Source organism: Hylobates moloch, unplaced genomic scaffold (assembly GCF_009828535.3).
Source record: "Hylobates moloch isolate HMO894 unplaced genomic scaffold, HMol_V3 SCAFFOLD_4, whole genome shotgun sequence".
Lineage (NCBI taxonomy): Eukaryota > Metazoa > Chordata > Mammalia > Primates > Hylobatidae > Hylobates > Hylobates moloch.
The window spans coordinates 114930867-114947785 of NW_026652279.1; positions in this window are offsets into that span (position 1 = coordinate 114930867).

Here is a 16919-nt window from a genome sequence, read left to right on the forward strand (position 1 = left end):
TGCTATTGTGAATAATGCTGTGATTAGCTTACAAGCACAGGTTATCTTTTTGATATTGTGGATTTCTTGTCCTTTGTGTAGATACCCAGTAGTGGGATTGCTGGATCAAATGATAATTGCATTTTCAGTTCTTTGAGGAACCTCCATACTGTTTTGCATTGAGGTTGTACTAATTTACCTTTCTGCCAACAGTATATAATGTTCCCTTTTCTCTGCACTCTTGCCAACATTTATTATTTTTTCACCTTTTCATAAAAGCCATTTTGAGTGATGTAAGATGTTGTCTCATTGTGGTTTTAATTTACATATCTCTGATGATTAGTGACGTTGAGCATTTTTTCATATGCTTCTTGGCCATTTGTATGTCTTTGAAAAATTTCTGTTCATGTCCTTTGCCCATTTTTCAATGGGGTAACCTGTTTTTTTGTTTTATTGTTGATTGGGCTGAGTTCTTTGTAGATTCTGGATATTAGTCCCTTGTAAGATGCGTAGTTTGCAAATCTTTTCTGTTATTTTGTATTTTTAGTATACATGGGGTTTCACCGTGTTAGCCAGGATGGTCTCCATCTCCTGACCTCATGATCCTCCCGTCTCCGCCTCCCAAAGTGCTGGGATTACAGGTGTGAGCCACCGCACCGGCCTACTTTTTTGTTGTTGTTGTTGAGACGGAGTCTTGCTCTGTCACCCAGGCTGGAGTACAGTGGTGCGATCTCAGCTCACTGCAAGCTCCACCTCCCGGGTTCATGCCATCTTCCTGCCTCAGCCTCCGGATTTGCTGGGACTACAGGCGCCTGCCACCACGCCCGGCTAATTTTTGGATTTTTTTTTTTTTTTTTTTTTTTAGTAGAGACGGGGTTTCACCGTGTTAGCCAGGATGGTCTCCATCTACTGACCTCATGATCTGCCCGCCTCGGCCTCCCAAAGTGCTGGGATTACAGGTGTGAGCCACTGTGCCTGGCCCAAGTACATTATTATTAACTGTAGTCACTGTGCTATACAATAGATCTCTAGAATCTATTTATCCTGTATAACTAAAAGTTTGTATCCTTTAACCAACATCTCCCCAATCTCCTCCCTTTCTCCTTCCACCGGCCGTGGGTAACTACTATTCTATTCTTTCCTTCTGAGTTTCAATTTTTTTATATTTTACAGATAAGTGAGATCATGCATTATTTATTTCTCTGTGACTGAATTATTTCATTTAAAATGATTTCCTCTAGGTTTATTTATGTTGTCTCAAGTGACAGAATTTTCTTCTTTTTTATGGCAGAATAGTATTCTATTATGTATGTATACCACATTTTCTTTATCCATTTATCCACCAAGGGACATTTAGATTGATTCTATATTTTGGATATTGTTAGTAATGCTGCAGTGAACATAAGAGTGCAGGTATCTCTTTGACATACTGATTTTATTTACTTTGGATATGCACCCAGATGTGGGATTACTGAATCATATGGCAGGTCTATTTTTACATACTGTTTTTCCTAGTGACTATACTAAATTACATTCAGATCAGACACATTTTTCTCCTGTCTTCCTTCTCTGATCCCTAAAATAGTGACTGAAATTATTGGCTGTAATTCATCCAGTTTGAGTAAGTATCTTTAACAATAATTTAAAAGACTATCTAACTTGGAACATTATAAAAGGTTGACTGAGAATGAGGACTGTCCTACCAGGAATGATAACCAAAGGGAGTGTACTAAATGTTTAACAAACAAGAAAGTGTACATAAATGTGTAACAAATATATAGCATATTTGTATATTAATTTGCAATTCTTTGTCACTTGGTGTAGTGAACAGTTACTGCTCCACTGTGATCCTCTCAGGTCCCTTCCGTAGTTTGTAGGCTTCTGTCTTGATCTGTATACTTTAGCTTGTAATAGCTCACATGCCAATTCTCTTTGGAGGACTGTCCTCAAAATACAAGAGCTGCTTCGTCTGAAGTTGCAGAGAGTTGCAAATGCCTGGGAGCTTACGACCCCGTTCATGTTGCCCGTAGCAAATGACCAACTAGTAGAGGAGTATGGAAATCCAGCTCTGTTGCCCTGAGTAGAGATGAACCCTAAGGAATAATTTATACTACAGGGCTCTTTTGTGGGATCAGGCTGAGGCTGGGACTGTGCCTCAGATTGCAGCCTTGCTTGGATTGCTGCCTTTCACTGTCCTATTACCCAACTCTCTTACTCTCTTATAAATCACTTGTACACAAATCCTGCCTCAGTCCTATTACCCAAGTCCCTTACTCTCTTATAAATCACTTGTACACAAATCCTGCCTCAGAGACTGTTCTGGGAAACGCTAAGACGTGAGTGAATATTCAGCTAAAGAAATAATATTTCTACTTGGTCTTGATCTTATTTCTCCTTTTTCCCCTTTTTCTCCCTCCTCTTCTTTCTTTCTTTCTTACACTGCTCTGCATTCTTCATTGATATTTTCTGGGCCACACACCATTCATGACCTATGCCATTTTGGGTTGAAATGGTCTTTCAGCACCTTAGCAGCAGGAAGGGTTTCACTGCAGCTGTTTCTCTGGCAGGAAGAGTGCAGCTTCTGTGTTGAGTTCAACCTGAAAAGTGCTTCCCTACTGGGTAGAAGCCATGAATTGTATAGCACTCCCTGTTTTATACTATTAAATAGCTGCTTGGGCTGAGTAGTATCTCTGGGTTTAAAATTTTTTTCCCTAAGTATATATTTTTATTGAAGTATCAACACACTACAGAAAAGCACACACATCATAAAAGCACAGCTCAATAAATGTAGTAAAATAAACGGAGTTGTGCCACTACTATCAGGCCAAGAAATAGAACATTACCAGCACCCTGGAAATGAGATCCTGCTCCTCTATGGTTATTACACGCCTTTAAAGGTAATTGCTATTCTGACCATCATATTGCACAGTGGAGAATTAATATTATCCAAAGAGAGGTCTGGATGTTACCCTTGGTTACTTGAAGCTGCTCTCTAGGCCTCTGAAGTGTCCCACCTGAGAGCAGGATCTTTGCTTGCTTGGGGATTTTGGCCACCAAAAATTCTAACAATATGAATATGATTTAACATGGGACTTAACAGATCAATTCTGATCTCTGGAAAAGCTGGAAACTAAAGGTATTAAGCCAAACCTACTGAAACTATTGTAAACAGTAACTAATCAAGCCCCAGTAAATATTTTGGACCCCAAAGGCTCTAGTGAGCCTCTTTGGTTAGCAATTCTCTATGTATATTGTGACACGTCTTTTAATATGGAATCCACCTCATAACAATTAAGTCTAAATTTCTGGAAGATGAGGCCATGATTGTTTTTCTAAAAGCTCTTTGAGTGATTCTAATTTGTAGTCAGAGTTGAAGACCACTGCTCTAAATTAGCTCAGGAAAATCCCTTTATTTCTCCCATGTTAACTTTTAAAACTAGGGATGTACCCAGTTAAGTTTTGATGGTTTAAATTCCACTAAAGAACCTATTCTTCTAATAACTAGCATTTATTACATGAAATTTAAGAGCTTAAGTTCCATCAAACTAGCCCTTGTGTAAGATTATTATTTCTTCTCTATAACTTCAAAGTAGATATTTTATTCAAACTGTTCAGGTGAGAAAAGATAATGGATTTTTTTTTTTTTTTTTCCTCTGGAGCTGCCTGTTCAGTGAGATGGAGGAGGTGCACACATTTAAGGTCAATTCACTAGCCTATGGTTCAGAGTTCTGATCATATTTAAGTTTGGAAAAGAAAGCTTATCACAGGTTTGTATGCTGGTGAATGGATAGAGTTTTAATTCTCACTTTGGGGAGTAGCATGTAAACCAAATAGTTGACGGAAAAGCCAGTGTAATTTTTCACTGAAACTAATTATTGAGTCATAACAAGACATCTTAAATACACTTACCTTTGGCTTTGTAACCTATACATAAAGTAGTATTCATTATTTTCAACTTCTGGTTGGTCTCTACTTGAAATATTGATTGTAATTAAGCCTTTGCATTAATATTCTGCTTTACAGACATAAGTTTTGCTTTACTTGTTGTTTTTAGCATTATTATTTTGTTCAAGACTAGTAATGCAATTGTAAGGTCAATAATTCAAAAGATAGAAAACAATTAAAGTGAAAGTAACTCTTTCTCTCACCCTTGTTCCACAGACCCATGTCTCACCAGGTAACAATCACTCTTACTTGTGTCTGGTGCATTCTTCAAGAGAATACAGATATTTGTGGCAATTAAAAACAGTTAATACAAACTTTAGTATGCAATCACATTGTTCATCACCTTGCTTTTTCCTTTTTCTTTTTCTTTAGACTTAACAATATATCTTGGAAAAAGTTCCATATTGGTATAAATATGTGTGTATTGCCTTATTTTTAACTGCTGCATAACAGTTCATTTTATATATATATATATATATGATTTATTTAACCAGCTTTTTATTGAATGTTTACATTGTTCCTAATATTTTACTGTAAAAATGGTAAGAAGTATTGTTGAATTACATTTTTGTGAACATATGAAAGGACATCTGTAAGATAAATTTCTATAGGTAACATTGCTGGGTCAAATGTTATACATATTTATTGTTTTATTTTTATGAAGTCTTTAACTTGTTTCTCAGAGTTGAATTGCTTCATAAATATGCTGAAGTTCAGAATATGATAAAGCTGTTATTGAATTTTATTTCAAAAAGCTTATAATCAGGAAGTCTGTCTTATTGAGGCTTATTTTAGCAAAATCACATGTAACCTAATACTTTTTTTGCTCAAGCTTAAAATACTATAAGAAAAATGGTTGCAGAAAAAAGTAACTGTATTACATTTATTTTGTTTTTCCTTTTTAACCAAATTATTTTGAATTTTAGTGAATTTTAAGTTGAAATTGTGTAGGCTAGTTGTATCCAACAAGGCAACCCTGATATCTTCAAATATCTCCTCTAACTACTCGATGTTTTTCAGATCTAGTTCCACATAACCAAGACTATTCAATTTTGATCCAAATAAAGTTTTATTAGATAGGAATTGGAGAAAATAATTAGTTAGTGATTGGAAACGTGGCTGCAAAGAAAATGGTTCAGCAGATCTGTATACCTCACCAAAAATTGAGGGCAATTTATTTCCAAGCTCTGTGGTAGACAGAAATCCAATCAAGAAATACACCCTTGTTTAGAACCCTCTGATAGACTTTTAGCTTTCAATTGCACAAGAGCCTGCAGACAAATAACGGACTGCAATTTTTATGGTGTTAAAATGCTATGGTTCTCTCGCTAGTAGAGAGTTACCCATGGGAAAAGAGCAAGAATGGAGTTGGCTGTGTGCTAACCAGCATTTTACTGCTGGGATTTCTCTATCATAGGGAATTCCTATCTCTTCACTGGAATAATCATGACAGCCGCCATGCTTCTGTGTCCTCGCAGTCACACAGTGGCTTTCATTATTATTTTCATTCATATTTTTCTGAATTTTCATTCACTCAGCAAATAATACAGTATTTTCTTGTGTGGTGATGCTTTGTCAGACTCTGCCATTTGATATGCATAGGATATAATGATGAAGGGAAAAGGCAGTTTCTGCCATCAGACAGCTACCTTCTAAAGGAAGTCAGGGAGTTAAACAAAGAAATACGATACAATATGATGAGCGCCAAGGCTGAAGAATTCAAGAGTGCTATATTTATGTATAAGAGCCTCAGAGGATGGAGTGGGGATTTCCCAGAGAAAGAGAGGAAAAATCTAGTTAGTAAAATTAAAAGGTGCAAACCCTATCCCTGCCCTGACTGCATGCAAATGCCTGCAAACCTTGAGACTTCCAAGATCTGCTGTTTTGTTTCTTTTTACAGTATCAGTGAGACAATCAAAACAATTAGCAGATGTTGTGGACTGACTGAAAAATTACCACAATTCTTTACTCTTTTCAGTATCCATTCTCTTTGCAATGTGACTTTGCAGTTCTTCTCATCAAAAGATGGACTATTTTCCCCCTACTTCCTGAGTCAGTGCTACGGCAGCACATCGTGGTAGAAGAAAAGATGTGCCAGTCCCAAGCCCATGCTTCTGTTCTCTTGAATCTGTGCCTATAGCTTGAGATCAAGCCTGGCCTCCTGGAGAATGAGAGATCCTGTGGAGTAGAGCCAGGTCAACTCAGTTGTCCCAGACAAGGCTCTTAATTATTTTGATCCAGAGCAGTGTGGCCCTATACTCATGGGAAATAATAAATGATTTGTTGTGTTAAGGCACTAAGTATTAAAATGGTTTGTTATGCAGCCACATGTAACATCAGAAGATGGTTATGAGGATGAATAAAATGATACACACAAAATATTTCATCTACTGTCTATCACATACTAAATAGTGAAAATTATTATCATTATCATCATATGTCTCCTTAAGTATTCTTTGATTTATAGTTCCCCTCCTTTATACACATGCACGTTCCACCTCTCCTCAATTTTCATAAGAAACTTGGTTGGTTGTGTGGTAGAGTTTCCCACAGTCTGTATTTTGCTGATTGCATACCTGTGGCATTGATAACATGTTACTCTGCCCTCTCTATTTTCTGTTATATGGTGATAAAAATTATAATTTTTTAAGATCAATTTAAAGTCTGAAAGTTAGTTTTCTTCTCTTGGCTTGAATGTGCACAAAAATACCTGGGAAACATATTTTACTGGATAAATTAGTGTTTTCCCTCTGAAAGTCTGGTGACCATAGTTTTCCTAAGAAATTTTTATTAAGGCAGTAATAAATAATGAAAGTAGTATAATTATTATCCTTAGCTTGAGCTCCATGATGAGGGCCCACATGGCTCAGGGCTTGAATGTTCACTTATTTCGTATACTCTTCTTGTTGGCTAGAGTTTGCTACCATTACTACCCTTTGTGCCTATCCCCAAAGCAGAGGCTTGACACTGTCAAGGTAGCTGGTTGTGAACGTAAGCTTCTTACAAGCTTGAAAAATCCTTGTAACTCCACAGCTTCCCCCTCATTGATTAGCAAAGCCTTTCCTAGACCTAGCACTGCCATGAGTGCGCTTAAATTCTATAATGTAAACTTACATAATATACTGCATTTTTATATGGTTGGCTATCCTGAAATATTGGAAGACAGAAGGAGGGGCCAGTTGCTACCAAGTCTGGAGTACTAACAGGAGTCTGGGCTGTCTCCCAGAGGAAGCATCATCATTTTGCTTTTTGCAGCTTCTTTAAGCTCCTTCAAATAATTTATGGATACCATCTGCTGCTATCTTCAGGTCTTTGCTTGGCTTTCTTAACAGTCCAGATGACTTGTGCTTTGAATCTAGTTACCTTTTACTTTGCCCATATAGCTACCCTTCTATTTGTACCAGGAAAAAATAATGAATCTTTTTTAGTTATTTTGTGCTAGAACAATTTTTAGAGTTCTCCCAGAAACTGGAACGATCTTTAGAGTTTTAGAAAACTTATTTTCTTTAGTAGGTATAATGGATCTGTCTTTTAAACATAAGTTATTAATTTATCAAATATTTACTGTTTATTATATGAAAGATATTGTACAGAGTCTCAGTCTGGGTTCTTCCAGGAGTGTACCCTGGGATGAAGATTCAAATGCAAGTGGTTTATTCCATTTGGGTGGGTGGAGCTTAGTTCTATGGGAAAATCTGAGAAAAGAAGTAAAACCCAAACCTCAGAAGTAATCCATTTAAAGGGCTAAGAAACTGAAGCATTTATGTGCAGTTTCTGAACCATTGCCTAATGGCTGCTGTGGAAGGGAGGCAGGTGTTAATTTTGCATCAGCAAAGTGACTTTTCAAGATTTTGAAGAAAATGTCCTGAGGCACAAAATGAAGTTACTGGCAATTGGAAGTCTGTCAGGGAACACTGGCAGCTACAAGGCGTATGGGTGGAGGACCAACAGCATCTGCTACAACTAAGCACTTTACACATATTATCTCAATTGATCCTTACAGTTCAAGGAGGAAGGGATTTTTTAATCTGTTTGTTCAAAGAGATTAACTGAAATTCAGATTAGTCTTGTAATTTGCCCAAGGTTATATACTAATAAGGGGCAGAGTCACAGTTTAGACTGAGAAAGGTATTTATAATCTGTGGACCCAGACAGAGTAATGTCTTCCCAGATGTCAAACAGCTGCTATTTAACAGAGGCAGGGCTATGACCCAGGTCCCCTGACGTGCAGCCTGGTGACCTTTCTGTAGACCTATCTGGTCATTCTCATTCCCTGTACAGCCCCACTTCCATCTCAGTGCCCTGGGAGTTTGATCCCCGAGTTTAGTTCTTACATGTCTTCCTTCAAGACATTCAGTGCTACTACTTGGTTTAGATGCTGTGGATGTCACCAAGGGGAACTCTGTAAGTTCCCCCTTCCAACTTGTGAGATGCTTATTACCAAGCCCAGTATTATTTCTGAGAATAACCTTTCTGACTGAAGGCACTTTACTATGTTTATTGATAGCTCTATTGCCTTGAAATTGCTTTGTTTGTTCCCATAACAGCATCTTTTTACATGTTTCTCCCTCTTTTTGAATGCACGTCTTTCCCTTGGTTATGGAGCTGATTCCTACACCTTCTTATCATAGGTATCATTTCCCCAGGAATATCTCCCTTGACCTTCCTTACTACATAAAATTGAAGCACCAAGAAGATCTTTTCTATAGCACTTGTTGCAGTTGTAATATAATTTTTATTTTTGTAAGGGTTTCATTAAAGCCTGAAAACTTTGATAAAAGGGACCATGTCTGCTTTTATCACTGCATCCTCCTCACCTAAAACATAGAAAATCCTCTGTAAAAACTGTTGAATAAGTGGATGAATAAACAAATGCATTTTAGTCAAAGCACTGTCAATTTTTTTGTTGTTTTTTAACTTTTATTTTGGTTTCAGGGGTATATATGTGGGTTTGTTATATAGATAAATTACGTGCTGCAGGGGTTGGGTGTACATGTTATTTAGTCACCCAGGTAACATAAGCATAGTACAGTACCTGATAGGTACTTTCTCAATTCTCACCCTCCTCTCACCCTCCACCTTCAAGTAATGTCTACTGCTCTTTTCTTTGTGCTCGTATGTACTCAGTGTTTAATTCTCACTTATGAGAATATGCAGTATTTGGTTTTGTGTTACTGTGTTAGTTTGCTTAGGATAATGGCCTCCAGCTTGTTCCATGCTGCTGCAAAGGACATGATCTCATTCTTTTTTGTAATTGCGTAGTATTCCATGGTGTATACGTACCACATTTTCTTTATCCAGTCCACCATTCATGGGCATTTAGGTTAATTCCATGTCTTTGCTGTTGTGAGTAATGTTGCGATGAATATTTGTCTACATGTGCTTTTATGGTATAATGATTTGTATTCCTTTGGGTATATACCTAGTAATGGGATTGCTAGTTCAAATGGTAGTTCCAAGTTCTTTCAGGAATTGCCAAACTTCTCTCCACAATGGCTGAACTAATTTGCCTTCCCGCCAGCAGTGTATTCTTTTTTCTCTGCAACCTCACCAGCATCTGTTATATTTGACTTTTTAATAACAGCCATTCTGATTGATGTGGGATATCTCATATAACCTTGGATCCTGCTTTAGTCCAGACTTAACTCTTGGTCACAGTCTCTGTCTGGCACTTAAAAATACATCCTTTCCCAGAGGCCACACCCTAATATGCCAGTTAATTAAGCTAAAAGCAACAAACCCAGGTGAGTCTGTAAACATTTAAAGGATACTCTGCCTATTTCAGTTGCTTTATTTATAATAATGTAGGCATACACACAAGGAAAGAACACGATCATGCCATACACATCAATTAGCAGTAAAACTGCTAACCTCCATTTTCTGAAATGCTCATTCGGAAGCTAGAGGTTAGAAAGTTACTCTCTAGTATGTCTCCGCACTCTGGCAGCCACTAGTTGAAATTTTATCTCATGAAAAGTCAGCTGGGCTCTTCCCAAGCCTGTTTTTGCCACTTGCACTTGCTACAGCACTTTCAAGTTTTAATTTATCATTATGTAAGCCATTGAAATATGAGCTCAAAAGGAGACTGTGGTTTCCATAAACTAAGTTAAATGCTATGAAAAGACTCAATAAAGTCCAAGTGGTTAAATGTTTAAAAAATGTTGCTGAGTTAATTATGAATAAGATGATTGTAAAAGATGGAGATAGAATCATAAATATCTAGTTGGCTTCTGATCGTCATAAGTCTTTTTAGGAAACAGATACTGAGATGATGGAATGATGCATTTTGTTGTAGTTTATGCAATAATCATGAAGCCAGATTTCATTGAAGCGATGCATATTTTGTTTTCTTCATGTGTAAAATGGGAATAGAAAACCCCAACAGAGTTTTATGGATTAGGTATAGTAATGTTTTTCAAGTGTCTTGCCCAGTGCTTGGCTCACAGTAAGTGATTAGTCTATTTTGCCTCCCATTCTGTGTGTGGAAGCCCTTTGTAAATGCTGGTGCATAAATGTCAGTTGTTGTTCCAAGGGGCCAGGGAGGAAGCAGCCAGGAAAGGAGCCAGGTTTGGAGAGTCTGGAGATGAAACTACACAAGGGAAGAAGTTGGGTTAGGCCCAGGACTGCAGAAGGTTGATTTTTCCTTTAATTGAGGGGCTGCACTCAGAATCGAGACACTGATAGAAGATGGGCATGATCAGGTTCATCAGAAGAAGCAAATGCTTCAGTCCCTGCTGGGTAAGGTTCTCAGCAAAGGCTGCAGCCACAATGGTTTTTATTTGGAGGGCAAAGTACAACACACAGCCCTTGATTAAAAAACAAAAAAACAAAAAACAAAAAAACAGGGGAAAAAGCTAGTGATGCATCAAATGAAACAACTCTCTACAACAACAAGGAAAAAACCTTTTTAAAAATGAAGAGTTTGAAAGTAAACTTAACAAATTCCCATGGGTCAAAGGCTCATTCCCAAGCACAGATCGCTGACTGAGAGGTTTCACTTTTTGCAAACTACTTATTATTTCCGGAGTCTCAATGGGGAACAAATGCTATCCTCTCTTCCTGCTAAGAGCATTTAAGCACTCAGTGAAAGCATAACATTCTGGCATGAACTTCACAAAGTGTAACCTCTGGAGTATGGCAAGCAGGCTGCATTGGGGACTGAGCATTTTTTGCATAGTGCCTATTATGCAACATCAACCATTTAAAAAACTGCCAACGGTGTTGTCTCTGCAGAGAGTACGGATTGTGGGCAGAACAGTGACAATTCAATGGTCATGCCTGGTTTGTTGGTGCAGTGAAGAGGTTAAACCCTGCAAATACACAAATATGAACAAGTCAGCTGACTCCAGCTGTCTGCTCCATGGGGTGGGAGGAGTAAGATGGGGGAGATATATTAGGCAGATTTTGTTGAAAAATTCCTTTTGTGTCTGTTGTCTTAGAAATTTCTTGAGTACTTTCTTAATGAAATCAGACTTATAGTAGAAAGCAATGAGAAAAACTGGATGAATGATTTGAAAAAAACACACCCAACTGAATTCTTCTTCTTTACCAACTTTTACATTTTCCTCTGTCTTTCATCTGGTAATCTTTGCCTCAGCAGTGAATTCCTCTGCTACCCCGTCAGGGCTTTCTGAAGGCAGGAGCTTGTTTTACTTACCCATGTATAGCCCTCATCCACTGAGGTACCCAGCACACATTAGGTTTTCGGAGAAAAAAAGAAAAGTGAATAGGGAAAAATATCAAAGTAATTCTAAAGAGGAAAAACTCAACCGACACAGGAGTTTTGTGCAAAACCTATGTGTGTAAATTAGTTGTTTAGAATACACACCACTCTGGACATTAATCTTTTGTCAAATATATGCTTTGAGAATATCTGCTTCATGTCTGTGCCTTCTCTTGGAACACAATAGCTCGTAGAAATATTGGTATAGGTTAATTTAGTTCTATGTTTGGCAGCCAAAGCATCTCTAATCCTGGCATGACAGAAGGACTGATAGCAGAGCCATAAATTCCATCACCTGCTATCAAGAGCCATGCAGTTCAGGAGGAGTCAGGAGAAGAGAGAATGAGATAACTTTTTTTTTCTTGCATCTTTTAAACATGTGAGCTGAGCTTAAAGCAAGATTTTTAAGTAGATGAAGTATCTTTGGCACCTTCTCCTTTCCTTTTGTTTTTGCATCTAGTTGCCTAATTTCCCATTGCTTTCATTTATCTGTGCATTCACTCCTTTCTTTTCACATTCCAAAATTATTACTCCCCTCACCCTTTCCCCTCCGAGCCCTCCACGTATAGCAGAGAACTTCCATCAACCCTGATGTGTTTGTATATTCAGATGCTTAACCCATACGCATCTCTGACTGGTGGAATTTCAAACCGTGAGATCACGTGAAAATAGCATTTGTGTGTTTGTGTCTGTATTATTCTGGGCAGAAGGATTCAGGATATTGTCAAGTCAGCCCTGCCTAGAATATTGTCCCCAAATTCATTTTCTTAAGGTGCGTCTAGTTTTTTAATATTTCATTTTTCATTGGTAAATTAATTTAAACATTTACTTGCTTCAATAATATTTGTTCAAAATATTTACTTTCCTTCTTCAAATTCTGAAATTATAGATTCTCCAAATTCTCCAAGGCTTTTTTCACGAGGTTCCGAAAAGTGAGAGAATTGACTGTCTGAGGATGTGAGAAGTGGCATTGGTATACATTTTTATTTATGTGTGAATATATATATATATATATATATTTTTTTTTTTTTTTTTTTTTTGAGATGGAGTCTTGCTTTGTCCCCAGGCTGGAGTGCAGTGGCGCCATCTTGGCTTACTGCAACCTCCACCTCTCAGGTTCAAGCTATTCCCCTGCCTTAGCCTCCCGAGTAGCTGGGACCACAGGCGTGTACCACCACACCCAGCTAATTTTTGGTATTTTTTAGTAGAGTCAGGGTTTCACCATGTTGTCTAGGATGATCTTGATCTTCTGACCTCGTGATCTGCCTGCCTCAGCCTCCCAAAATTATGGGATTACAGGCGTGAGCCACCACGCCTGGCCATGTATGAATATTTCTATGCCCAATGTTCAGACATTCTTTATCTTCAACTATTTATGTCTTCAGCCTTGTAAAACTGATTTTAATCTCCTTATATTTTAAACATTATGATGTATTGTAGCCATTTTATATTGGTTCTCTTTCACTTAGCTTTTTTTTTCATCCCTTTGATTGACAAAATTTTCTTGATGCTTTTTTCCTGTTAGCTTGAAAGATTTATTTTTATTTTCTTAGAGATTACTGTTACATTTCTATCATACATATTTAATATAGTTTTTAAACCATGACTAAAGGATCTTAGAAACTCTTCCTACAAAAATAAGACAAAGAAATTAGCATTTCCAAAATTTTGCTATGATAGAATTCTATTTAGAGTATTTTTAAACTAACAAAGCATAATAATAATAGCTTCTTTTAAAAAAGATGTTACTTAATAGATTTGCCAACACTTTCAAACCAATTTATTTAATTTATTGACTACATTGCTTTCTTTCTATATTCATTTTGTTTCACTGTATATTCTGAGAAGCCTTATTCCCTTCCCTAACCCTTTCATCTTGTTCCTACTCACCACTTCTAGGTGACCTTTTTGTTGTTATTTTTGTTTCTGTTTCAATCTGTCTTGTATTTCTTTTTGCCAAAATAAACATATGTGCATACATATTTTCAGACTTTCTAACAGAAAACACTGTATATTCTTTATATTCTTCTGTGCTTTTTTCATATAACGACATATCCTCTAAATCACTGTGTATGAATTCATAGTGATCTTTCTTGATCTGTTTTAGCAGCTGTATAATATTCCATTATTATGATAAATCAAGTTTATTCAATTGGCTTTCTATGGATGGGCATTGAGTTTATTCTAATATTTTGGTATAATAAAAGTTCCATCAATAATAAACTTGTGCATATATTGTTTTAGTTTATTGACATGTATCCTTAGGACAAATTTCTAGTAGTAAGATTGCTGAGTCAAATAATAAATGTATACCTTACTGTTTGCTTTTGTTTTTTATTTTTACTTTGTAATTAACCTAAGGTTGCATTGTGTCTTTTAAATCTGAGGATTCCTGTTTTTAATATTTTCCTAAAAAGTTGTAGTGATTATTTCTTCAAATATTGCTCTGCTTATTCTTGAATTTATAGTTTGTTGGAGTTTCTTAATACTACAACAGCTTTTATTTCATATTTTTGTGTTCATTATAATTTTGTACTGCATTTTGGGCAAGTTCATTAGGACTATCTTTCAGTTTAATGATTCTCAATCAATTATGGCAATCGTATACCATACTATTAATGTTACTATTATATATCATCTATTGCAAAAGTTTTTCAGTGGCTATCCTTTTTATTTTCTGAATTTCTAATTGACTGCTTTTTAAATATTTATTAATATTAGATTTTATCTATCTCTTTTGTTTCATAATCTCTTGTTATTTTAAGAATGGCATTTTTGTCATTAACTCTTTCGGATTCATAAAATATCTATTTTAAGGCTGAGCATGGAGGCTCCTACCTGTAATACCAATGCTTTGGGACCCCAACGTGGGATGATCATTTGAGGGCAGGAATTCAAGGCCAACCTGGGCAATATGATGAGGCCCCATCTACCTGCACACACACACACACACACACACACACACACACACACACACAGACACAATTCGCTGGATGTGGTGGTGTGCACCTGTAATCCTTGCTATCTTGGAGGCTGAGGTGGGAAGGTCACTTGAGCCCACGAGTTTCAGGCTGCAGGGAACTATAATTGTGCCACCAGCTCTCCAGCTTCTGCTCTCCAGCTTGGGTGACATAGTGAGACCCTATCTCAATAAATAAATAAATAATAAAATTAATATATACTTTGAAATTATTTATAAATTCTCCAATATTTTTACATCCCAAGACATAGTCTTTCATTTCATGAGTAATTTGGCTGTTTTCTATAAAGTTAATTTATTTCTGTGTTTTGGAATATCTGTGGTAGCTATTCCTGAGTAGAGGTTTTACTGTTATTTGCTTTCTTTCCTCATCCCCACCCATCTTTGTCTGAAAGTTCAGAGAAGTGTCACTTAAGTCCTGTGGGTTTTCAGTACCAAACCACGTCTTATGTTGCAAATTGGGGGCTTCATTATGAGAGGATATTCTAGAACCCATCTTTGAGCCAACATGCAGCAAATTACTCAACATAAGAGTCCCTTTTGTGTCTCTAGAGTGTGAGTATTAATAACATATACCTCATAGGATTGTTGTGAATATACCTCATACCTCATACATGAATATACATATACCTCATAGGATTGTTACTATATATAAAGAACTTAGAACAATGCCTGCACATAAGAATCACTATATAAGGATTTTTTATTGTTATAATCATCATCATCATCACAATCACTGGTATATTGCTGGCATATATCAGATGCTTCACAAATAGGTTCTGTGGTTATTGTTACAATTTTTTGTACTTCTGGTGTCTTTCTAACTTTCAGGCCACATCACAGTGCCTTTATAATTCCTATTACAATATACTTTCTCTTAACCTTTGTGAATCTTTCCTAATGAGGCAGATTAGGTATTTTTAGAGGGCTCATCTCAGAACACTATTCCCTTCCCTTCCATAAGAGAACCCCTGGCTCCAAGAATGGGACAATATTCTTGATTCTACTGAATCAAAACTTCCTTACCTTCTGAGCCAGCATAAGTCAGGATCCATGGATCAGCTGGTGGAAGAAGCCAATGATGGTAGTTAGAGATGGGTCTTTGGTTGGCTTCATATACCTTAAAGTAATGACTTAGTGCCTATTACATAATTAGAACTCAAAAGAAGTTTTCATCAAGGCAATTAGGAATCAGAAGCTCAAAAGTCAAGAATCAAACATGTGGCCTTACTAATTATGCTAGGCTGAGAAAACAAGGTACTGTTTCTGGAGAACAGTAAGGGTAAGAAGATGCTAAGCCTAACTTCATGGGACTCAGTCTTCTGGAGTTCACATTAAATGCTTCCACCTCTCTATGCCTTCGTTTCCTCATGAGTAAAATGGAAATGGTAATAATATCATTATTTTATGTTAAAACATATAAAGAATTTGGTAAACTGGTCAATATAAGGTAAATAATAGGTATTGACTATTATATTAACATGGATCTTGGACCAAAGAAGGGCCTTGAGAAAAATATATGGTTGGAAAAGGAATTCCAAGGATAATGATTTTGTTGACAAGAAAGATAACCTGTCATATTAATTTATTGTGAATAAGACTGTGAAGTCTTAAGATGAGTGCATAAGATGAGAAGCTGGCTGAGCACAGTACTGCTTTCTGATGATCGTGTATGATACAGCTCTATCCCAGTCACAGAGAAGTTAGGGGGAACATTAACAGGTGCTGCTCACATCTGGTCAGTTTCTGGAATTTTTGTCTTCATTCCCACTTTCTTTTCCTGGCATTGGCTCTCAAAGACTAAAGTTGGAAACCTCTTGTGTGTTGAGGCAGTGTTTCTTCTTCTTAAGTCATAAAAATAATCGTGGCCAGATTATACTAGATGGCGTGAGAAAAAGAGGAACCATTGAAATTAGTGGCAAATGGGGAGACTGAAGAAGATACATCCAGGGGAGTCCCAGCACAGCTCTGGAGGCTGAGTCACACAGCTTTTCCCTTGGTTACAATGTCATTGGGGGCAAAGAGCATTTTGCCTGTTCTTTAAATTTATGGCACAGGGATATTTGTCAAATATTTATAAATACCAATTTTCCATGCAGCTGAAATGCTTTTATAGAAAATATCTGAGAGGCTGTAAATTTTAATATATAATTTACATATCTCCAATGGCAAGTTGAATTATCTTTGGGTTTTAAGTTTTGGCACTTATAAAGTTTTCAATATCAGAATTTAATTTGGCTTGTTCAACAGTTTGCTTTCCAGTTGGAAGGCATTAAGGGAGGAGATTATGTA